At 48.6% G+C, this 9,595-nt stretch overlaps 1 long non-coding RNA gene across 1 annotated transcript in view; it reads left to right on the top strand.

The window, feature by feature from the left end:
* Positions 1 to 8,554, top strand: part of LOC111553594 — a 39,707-nt gene extending 31,153 nt beyond the window's left edge. Inside the window, exon 4 of the long non-coding RNA XR_002734997.2 lies at positions 7,739 to 8,554. This is a non-coding gene — a long non-coding RNA (uncharacterized LOC111553594). The remainder of the gene's footprint in view (positions 1 to 7,738) is intronic.
* The last annotated feature ends 1,041 nt before the right edge of the window (positions 8,555 to 9,595 follow it).

Here is a 9,595-nt window from a genome sequence, read left to right on the forward strand (position 1 = left end):
TCCCTCCCTCCCTTCCTTCCCTGCTTCCTGTCTTCCTCTTTCTTTTCTTCTTTCCTCTTTCCCTCATCTCTCTCCCTCTCTTTTTCCTTCCATCCTTCCTCCTACATTTAATGAGTAACTGCTATGAGTGTTAGATTTGTGATGTTCAATAATATTAACATTGACTAATATTTTTATGAAATTCCTTAAACTTCAGCATGAGCCATCTTACTTTGGGATACAGGAAGAGAAAAGGAGAGCAAAGTGTGAGTTTCTGTAGGAAAAATTTTTACAAAATGGTATCGAGATTATTTTTCTATTCTGGGTGCTCTTCATTTCTTTGTGTAGATCTAGATTTCCACCTGGTATAATTTTCCTTCTGCCTAAAGAATTTCCTTAAACACTTTTTGTTGTGCAACTCTGCTGGAGGTGAATTCCTTCAGCTTTTATATGTCCGAAAAAGGTTTTATTTTGCCTTCATTGTTGAGAGATTTTATTTTTCTGGGTATAGATTTCCAGGTCAACAGTTTTTTTTTTTTCCTTTCAATTCTTTAAAGATTGTGAACTGTTTCTTGTTTATCCGTGCAGAAATTTTCACTGCATTTGAAAGCGTAGACTTGAATCTGTATTTGTTTTTGTTAAAGAAGAGTGGGCTGATTTCAGTGTCCATCTGTCTTTTTGCTTCCTGATGCTCCTTTGGGGTCTTTGCTGTCCTTGCACACTGAACTATACTCGTTCATTTTCTCGGCTATACGGTGCACACATGCTTACTGTGTCTCGTTCAGCCAATCCTTTACTGTGGGAAGTTTAGACTCTTTGCCTTCTATCTTTTTGTTGTTGTAGTAACAGTGTTCTTACTGATATATCTTTATATTGTACTGCTCTTAAAATGCTTCCTTGTTCGTGGGAGTGGACTGCATTCGTTTTTTACTATTTAAAACTTTTTTGTTTTACTTTAAGTTCTGGGATACATGTGCAGAATGTGCAGGTCTGTTACATGGGTGTACATGTGCCATGGTGGTTTGCTGCACCTGTCAACCTGTTATCTAGGTTTTAGGCCCCGAATGCGTTAAGTATTTGTCCTAATGCTCTCGTGGGGTGGGGGGCAAGGGGAGGGAGAGCACTTTTTTCCTATTCTAAAGTTTTTAATACTCCTCCAGCATCACCCTTCCTCCTCACCTACCCCCGTCTGTCCCTCTACGATCTGCTCTACGGAAACATCTAGAGGATGTTTTGTGTTGAGCGGATGAATACATGAGTGAATGAATGAATGACAGGGGCGGGGATGCCAGGCAATTCTTGCAGCAGCACTTGCTCAGTGCCCCTTCCTTGGAGTAGCAGGCAAGCCCGTGAGTTGAGCACCTTGCGGGAAGCTGCACAGGCCTCGGCAAGGCCAGCTCCTGAAGTGTCATCTGTTGTTTTTGGGTTTACGCTTTATGTGGCTGTCTTCCAAAGCAGGAAGTTATCGCAGAGCTCTGGCATCGAGGTGCGGACCCATTCTGTGAAGCCTTGGGTTGGTCTTCCTGGGATGCTTGGCACTAAGCAACAGGTAGAGGGTGGGAGCCGGGGAGGCTCACAATAGAAACAGATAAAACAGTTCAAGAGAGCCCGCCCTGTCCTGCACTGGCAGGCTCTGAAATGATAGCCTATCATTGTGCACACAAAAAGGGGAACAAAACCAACAGTGCAAATGGAAAAACTGTCCAGCGTGTCCAGAGGAGGGTCTGATATGTCAGACTTGTGTGCCAGAGAGAAGCCCTGGGGACAGACTGACCTCCAAACCGAGTTACCAGGCCTCCTACCCCAGATTCCTCTCCTGCTCAGATGCCAGCTGGGGGGGTGGCAAACACCTGGGGCTGGGGGTTGCACTTCTGCACCATGGGCACTGCTCCAGAGTCTAGCACCTGTAGACTAGGAAGAGGGCCACACAAGGGGCTTGGGGAGTTAACCCACATGACAGCTGGATCATTCAGCCTCAGATGGACATAGGTGGTAGATGGGATGCCAGTGCTGTAGTTTGAATCTTTGACCCCTAAAACCTCATATTGAGATCTGATCCTTGATGTTGGAGGTGGACCTGGGGGAGGTATTTGGGTTGTGGGAATTGGACCAAGGCAGCCAGGCAGTGGGAAGTTGGGAGACACCAAACTAGCCAATTGGTCTTGTCAGTTTTTATTAGAATGATTGAAATCATCTTAATGCAGCTTGCATATATAACACACACAGACACACACACACACAGGCACACACACCCACACACTCTCACCACCTTCACAGAGCAATAATCCCTGAGTAAAAGTTAATGTGAGCAAGTTAGCTTTCTTTTAATTTCTTAACCTCTACAACCAAGATTAAATCTCTGCTTCATTGTTCTATGCTTCTGTGCATGGAGCACCTAGGTTTTGGTTTATCTGCAGTTGCTGCAACCACACTGTTTACTTAGATGCTCAGTTGCTAAGAGAGAGGCCAAGGGGGCAAGCTGTTGGGATTCGTGATTGGGGTGAAAAGACAGGGAGAGAGAAGGAGGAGGAGGAAAAGGAAGAGAGAATGATCATGTCCCAGAGGTTTCAGACATCTGCATGTCTCAGGTTGCATTCCAAAGCCGACCTCTCCCTTGGCATAGGAAAGACTGCTTTGGATAATCTGGGGCTCTGCTGTCAGCCAAGCTGTAGCCAGATGAGCTATAACTCAGTTTACCCAGAGGTTCTTGAAAGTGACATCGTGAGGGGATGGGAGTTGACCAGGTAGTATGTCAATTTATGTAAACAAAGCTGATATCCTTGGTTGAATCAAGCATTCTCCGAACTTATTTGTTTGTAGAACTTTTCTTATATTTAAAATATTTTTAAAGTAAAACATATTGACATCCCATGGAACTCTGTCTCCAGAGCCAGGCTGCTGAGGAAAGAGTCCCGTCTCCGCAGCGGGCAGCAGGAAGGGCTTTTCGGAATGGAAGTGTCTCTGGATGTCGTTTGGAAAGCCCTGTCTTACCCAGGAGATGCTCAGGGAAGTTCACTCATTAGGGGTGGCTCAATCTTATTCTCCATACCTCTGAGTAGTTTGTAGACAGAAAGATACGGTCCCCAGTTTCAACCAAGTAGCCGCGAAGATGAGAATACGCAGTTAGACATGAACATACATACTCCATTAACATAGTCGATTTTATGGATTGCTACCAAGAAAAAGTTCTATCACATTTATTTTTAAAATTAGATTTGAGGTTAATTTCATTTTGACATGATTTGAGATAGTTTTATGTAATATCCTCTAAAAAGCTGGGATTAGAGTGGATTAAGATAAACAGAACTGGAAATACTTTATTCACTCAGTCACTCACTCAAGTTTGTCTAAATGGACGTCCGGATGATCGAAAAGACGGCATCTGCCCGTGTAGTCTAAAGTCACACAGACATTCGTATTTTCTGAGGATCAAGGATTACAAATCCATACGCTGTGCAAATTCCATAGAGGTTAAACCTCACCTCGTAAATAGGTGTTGACTTTTAAAACTGACAATCAGACATTCCAGCTGCATGCTGATAAAACTGTCATTCCTCCCTAGTTTTTGTTAGAATCCAGTGAGTACTAAAAAAAAAAAAAAAAGAAATAAAAATCCTGCCTTCGTGAGTTACTGAGTGAGACAATCCAAGTGGGAGGCGCAGCCTCCGCAGCCCTCCCCCCAGCTGGTCCACCTGCAGGATCCTCTGCCAGGCCCAGGCTGTGTCTCCATGGGGCAAACCGCTCACCTGGACTCCCCGAGGAAGGGAGCACACAGGGGCCCCCTTCAGAGCCTGGATGTCCTGGGAGGGACATGGCATTTCTGGGAGTGGTGACCTTGTGCAGGAAGGGACGGCCCAGTGGGGGCAGCTCTGAGTGGGGAACCGTATGACCGGCAGTTAATCCAACGCTGTGGAATCTACCAGACCCAGGAACCTCACAGCAGCCCCTCCCTTCCTTTAAAGCTCCCTACATAACTCCTGTGCCCGCATCACGCTCACCCTGCCTAGCACCGGCCACAGAAATAGCTGTCCCCAGGCCACGGACGTGAAGCAGAGCGGGTGGAGAGAGGAGAGAACAGAAGCCAGGGGGCACCTGCGGAGGAAATGGTGGGGAGACAGAGGAAAACCTCCCGGGTCTGCAGCGGAAGTGGCAGAGCATCAGCTTTTCTGCTGACACTTGCAGATGCATCTCTGGACTAGGAGTGCAAAGCTCTGAGTCCTGGTCCCCACCCTGTCACCAAGCCCCACGGTGATCTCAGGCTAATCACTCCCTTCTCGGTAAAATAATGGGCCAGGGCCGGATAACCTGCAAACTGGTGCCTCCCACCCTTACCCAGTTTTCCTGGGAGGGGGCTCCTTCCCTGGGTTCCTCCAAATGTGACCTGTGCAGCAGGCCTGTGCTTATGCTCAGAGCTACACCATCACATTGCACCAGGAAACCTTGATTCTGGGTGTCGTTAGGACACGGCGAAGGCCCAGGCATGCCCCGAGCCCCTGGTGACTCCACTAGGCGGGCACAGGAGTGTCTCGGAGCTGTTTTCCTCCTGAGCACCGGCCCCCTTTCCGTTCCCTGCTACCTCTGCGTTCTCACTGGGCTGAGCACCTTTGTTCTTGGCATGGGAATTTCCATGTGTTGAATATGCTTAAAACATTTTTTGAGAGGTTGCCTTTCTAAATATTTTGGTTCTTAACTCGAGAGTTTTGCTGCTTTTCAGAGGTGGTTTCCTTTTTATGTGCTTAACTCTTGCTGGGAGAGATCAGAGTAACCACCTGTGCCGGTGGAATTTCAAGTCTACCACGGAGGATAAAAGCCACAATAGTAGCTGGAAAGAAACGAGAGCGAGAAGCCCTGTCTGCACCCCCTTCCCTGCTCTGTTTTTCTACACAGAGGGCAAATGTGAAAGTGGAAACCATAATATTGCCCCACAGAATGAAAACATCTGGGGTTTGGCTCCTTTTTCCTGTCTTTGGACAACATTTATTATTATCTTGAGATCGAACACACCTATTTTTGCCAAGCAAACGGTGGTACGATGGTGAGTGAGATGGGAAGTGGGGCCACGGAGCCCTTACCGGCTTTCTCCCTTCCTGAGCTTCTCTGAACTGACGGGCCCGTGGTGCAGCTTCAGCCAGCTAGGGCTTCGTGCCTTCCCTGTCAGCCTCGCGAGTCTTGGACGTGCTTTTCTCACTGAGTTGTCGGCGTCTCTGGGTTTTCTCACCGTGCACTGTGCACAGTGCTGGGCATAGTGTCTTCCTATGATCCTTGCTGGGGTCCTCTGCCATTTGTGGAAGCCGCCTCTATACCTCACACGGTCTTCTCACAGGGCAGCCTCTGCCACCTTCCTAACTGTGTCCTGTGATGGCGTGCAGGACTGCAAGGTCACTTTGCAGAGCCTCTGTTTCCTCATTTATAAAATGTGACTCATATCTGTCTTCTCTTTCTCCTGAGGTGGAGGTGAAGGTCAAGTGCAGAGCCCTCCTGGCACATCCAGTGCTTTCTCCGTCATGGGGAGGGCTGAGGAGGGAGGATGGTGCTTCCAGGAAAGCAGAGCTGAGGCCTGCTGGACTCCAGGCAGCTCTCTGCTCTCCTTGCCTTTTGCCTCAGGTGAAAAAAAATAAGTGCAATGGCCCAGAACACAGTCACCCTCCTCGTTCCCCCTTGGCTAGGATAGAAGGCATTGCTAACAGGGGATAGTGGCGACTGGAGAGGCCTTGCAGTGTCCCATTTGCAGAAGCCACTGGGACGGTGATTTCTGCAGAGTGGGAGGGGTGAGAGGCATGGGTGGGCCTTGCTTCCTGCAAGATTTGATTCGATCTGATCCGCCTAGCCTGCCAGCTCTCTGCCTCTCACAGTGAGCCTCTGGAGACTGGGAAGGGGGTTTCCTCACCTGCCAGTGCTCCTGTCCTCCAACTCTGCAGACCCCACTCCAGCCTCACGCCTTGCACCACATATATCAAAGCAGCATCTCTCAGGCCAAGCCCTTCCACATTTCTGCTGTGCTCCTGGATGTGGCTAACCCCGCATGGCCTCCTACATTGAGTCATGGATACTGGGGATGGGAAGGGCTTTAAATGCCAGTTGGTCAAGGCTCATTTCCCATATGAGGGAAATGAGATCCAGAGAAGCTGAACAACTTACCTGAGGTCACGCAATTTGCAGTGTAGAATTGGATGAGAACCCCGCTCTTCAGCTCTCAGCCAGCGTCCTCGTGCTGTGTGAAGTGATGGGTGTATTGGCCGTAGCTCGGGATGTGCTACACCCAATGCATGTGCTTATCCTTTTATAAACTGTGTTCTGTAAGCATTGCAGTAGGAGGCAGGGTGGAGAGATGGGAGAGGGCAGTGCTCAGAGGTTCTGAGTTCTAGTCCTGCTGGCACCAACTGGCTGTGATCCTGGGCAAGAGCCGCTGCCTCTTTGAGGCCTGTTTTTCTTGTTTTAAAGTAAAAAGTTTGGACTGCAAGGCCTCTTTCAGTTTTAAAAGTCTGAATCAAATCCCAGAATTTTGGGAGGCCGAGGCAGGTGGATTGTTTGAGGTCAGGAGTTTGAGACCAGCCTGGATAAGATGGTGAAACCCCGTCTCTATTAAAAATACAAAAAAATTAGCTGGGCATGGTGATGTGCACTTGTAGTTCCAGCTACCTGGGAGGCTGAGGCAGGAGAATTGCTTGAACCCAGGAGGTGGAGGTTGCAGTGAGTCGGGATGACGCCACTGCACTCCAGCCTGAGAGTCAGCCTGAAGACAGAGTGAGACTCAGTCTTAAAAAAAAATGTCTGAATCGGTCACTAAATGATGGACCCACATTGAAAGAAAGCCTGCTATTTGAAGATGCTTGCTAGTGAATGCCGGGTCTTTTTGAAAAGCGAACACTCCATCAGTTGTTGGGATCATTTCAGATTTTTGCATGTCAGTCGGTCTGGAGAGGAGCTGATGCTCTGAAGGTGCTGCCTGGCTCTGAACTATGGAAGCCAAGAGCTCTGGTGGGGTAGGAACTGAGGGTCCACTACATTTGCCCCAAGAAGAACATCCTTGCTGGCCTCGCTGAGGGAGCCTGGCACGTGTCGTGCTTGACGGTTGTTTTCATGAGACTCCCCTGCTTTGACGGCGACAGGGCACGGGGCCCTGAATGCATGATAACAACAACTGCAGGTCCCCTGACCCTTGTTTGTAGAGGTGGGTCATCTCTAGTACCGACCTCCATCCACCTGAGAAGCAAGGCTGGCCACTTTGCCAGCAGCCCCAGCCCTGCCTGGAGGGATGTGCAGTGTAAACGGACCGTGTGAATGCTGATTGTTGCGAAGGCCCAAATGTGGTCAATTTAGTTATTCATACCAGGCAAGGAAGCTGCCTTATGAATAATTCAAAGTTGTTGCAAATCCACAGACCTTTTTCACATTGCCTGCTTGCAGTAGGCTCTCCATAAATGTTTATGGAATAACTGAATAAATTAACATATGAATGAATATTTTGCAATAAGCTTTTGGTATTTACTTTTGCACATCCGTCTGTTGATGTTCTGAGGATCAGCAGACGTCCTCACAAAAGGGCTCAGGCATGCTCCCAAAACAGGCCTGGAGCATCCAGAAAAGCCAAGTGGGCCATGGTTCTCCCTTGCTCTGCAAGAGTGGCTGGGAATAGGAAAAAAAATGTACCTGTGGCTGATACAGCCTCTAGCTGGAAGCTGTGAGATTCCTGACACAGGCCGTGCCTGATTTGTGTGGCTTAACACTTTCATTCTGCTTTTATAACCCTGTCCTCTAGCCTTGGTTAAAGCTACCATGTGGTCAGCAGAATGGTCCCCCGAAGATGTTCAGGCCCTCACCCTGGAAACCGTGACTGTGTTCCGTCGCGTGGGAAGAGGACTTTGCAGATGTGATGAAAGATATGGACCTCACAATAGAGAGATCATCTGGAACTATCTGGGCAGGCCCAGCTAAATCACATGTGCCCTCAAAAGCAAAGAACTCTCTTCACTGGAGTCCGAGAGGTGGGGCTGAAGGAGAGGTGGGAGGGATGGAAAGGTGAGAAGGCTCCATGGGCTGTTGGGGGCTTGCAGAGGGAGGGGCACTGAGTCCAGGAATGCAGGTGGCCCCAAGGAGCTGAAAAGGCCTGGAACCAGTGGAGAAATTGGGACTTACACCCTGTAGCTATAAGGATGTGAATTCTCCCAACAACATAAGTGAACTTGGAAGTGGAATCCTTCCTGGAGCCTCCGGAAAGGGACACAGCCCTGCCAACACCTTGATTTTGAGCTTGTGGGACCCTAAGCAAACAGCTGACTGAGCCACCCTGTGACTGGACTTCTGACCCACGGAAACTGTGACCAATATACGGGCGATGTTTTAATTTACCAACTTTCACAGCAGCATGCTAACACGGCGAACAAATGTCACTGTGGCTTTGGACACGTGGCTTTAGCTCTTGGGATGCTGTTTCTTCCCCCTGAGTTTGAAGGGTTGGGTCACCCCATCTCTGACACCTCTCCCAGCTCTCACGTTCTAGGATTTGCTATCAATGATACCAACAGTTTTTGGAGTCAGGCTTGGGAGTCAACCAGGCTGGGTTCAGGTTACCACTTCACAGCTTGAAGCTGTGCTGCTTTTTTCTGTGTTTTTGTTCCTAATCTGTACACAGGGATAATAACACTGCCTTGTAAGGTTTTAACGATTAAATGGGATCATGTATGAAAAAAAACTTGGCTCATAGTGTGTACTTGATAAATACCACTTCCTTTCTCTACCTCATTTTTATAGTCCTGCCATTGCAAGCTGGGTTGCCCCCCATAAAACTCAAGGAGGCATCTCAGCAAGTTTCAAGATTTCCATCCTTCTATAGCTGGGACTTTCGGCGAAAGCTCTAGGAACAAGGACATGACTCGGGACTGGCTATGGTTACAAAGAAGCTGAGAAGTGCACAGAACTCTTAAGAAGCAGGCACATTTGGGATTTGCTATCAATCTCAAACCCCAGCAGCCCAGCCTGGGGTCCCTGTCAGGTTTCTCACTAGTGGGGAAGACCTCAGGTCCAGGCGACTGTTACCCAGGAGCAGGAGCTGGTTCTTTCCTTCTGGACTCCTAGGTGTTAGGCTGGCTCAGTTCTGCAGCTTCTGGACGTCAAGCAGGAGGTGGGTGTCACTTACTCTGGCATGTGATGTAGCTCTAGACTTTTCCAGGCTTTCTGGTGTGTTTATTTAATGGGATTTGCCATCTGGAGTTCAGAAAGCTGACTGATCCAAAGCTGACTGATCCAAAGAGAGGGATTTTGCAGTGGGCTCTTCAGTTTCCCGAAGCTCAAGTTTAGCTTCTTTCGTCGTTCTTTGCGACGGCCCCTGCTCTGGTGTAAATGACATGTTAGGTCACTTATTTCTTCAAGGACGACAGGTGCCTGACCACAGGTGTGGATAACACCTGAAGTCCCCGCAGGCCCATTGCCACTGCTCTCAGCCTTCTGCTGGACTCACAAACTTTATGATGTTGCCAACGGGCACTTCTTCCCCTGGCTCCTCTTGGAAGCAGCTAGGACCCTCATCAGGAGCCCAGCTAATAAAGCAACCACATTATTTCCTCATGCTCTGGGATAGCTCTGACTCATGATCAATAAACCGCACTGTGCTGTCTTT

The sequence above is a fragment of the Piliocolobus tephrosceles genome, chromosome 18, assembly GCF_002776525.5.
Source record: "Piliocolobus tephrosceles isolate RC106 chromosome 18, ASM277652v3, whole genome shotgun sequence".
Lineage (NCBI taxonomy): Eukaryota > Metazoa > Chordata > Mammalia > Primates > Cercopithecidae > Piliocolobus > Piliocolobus tephrosceles.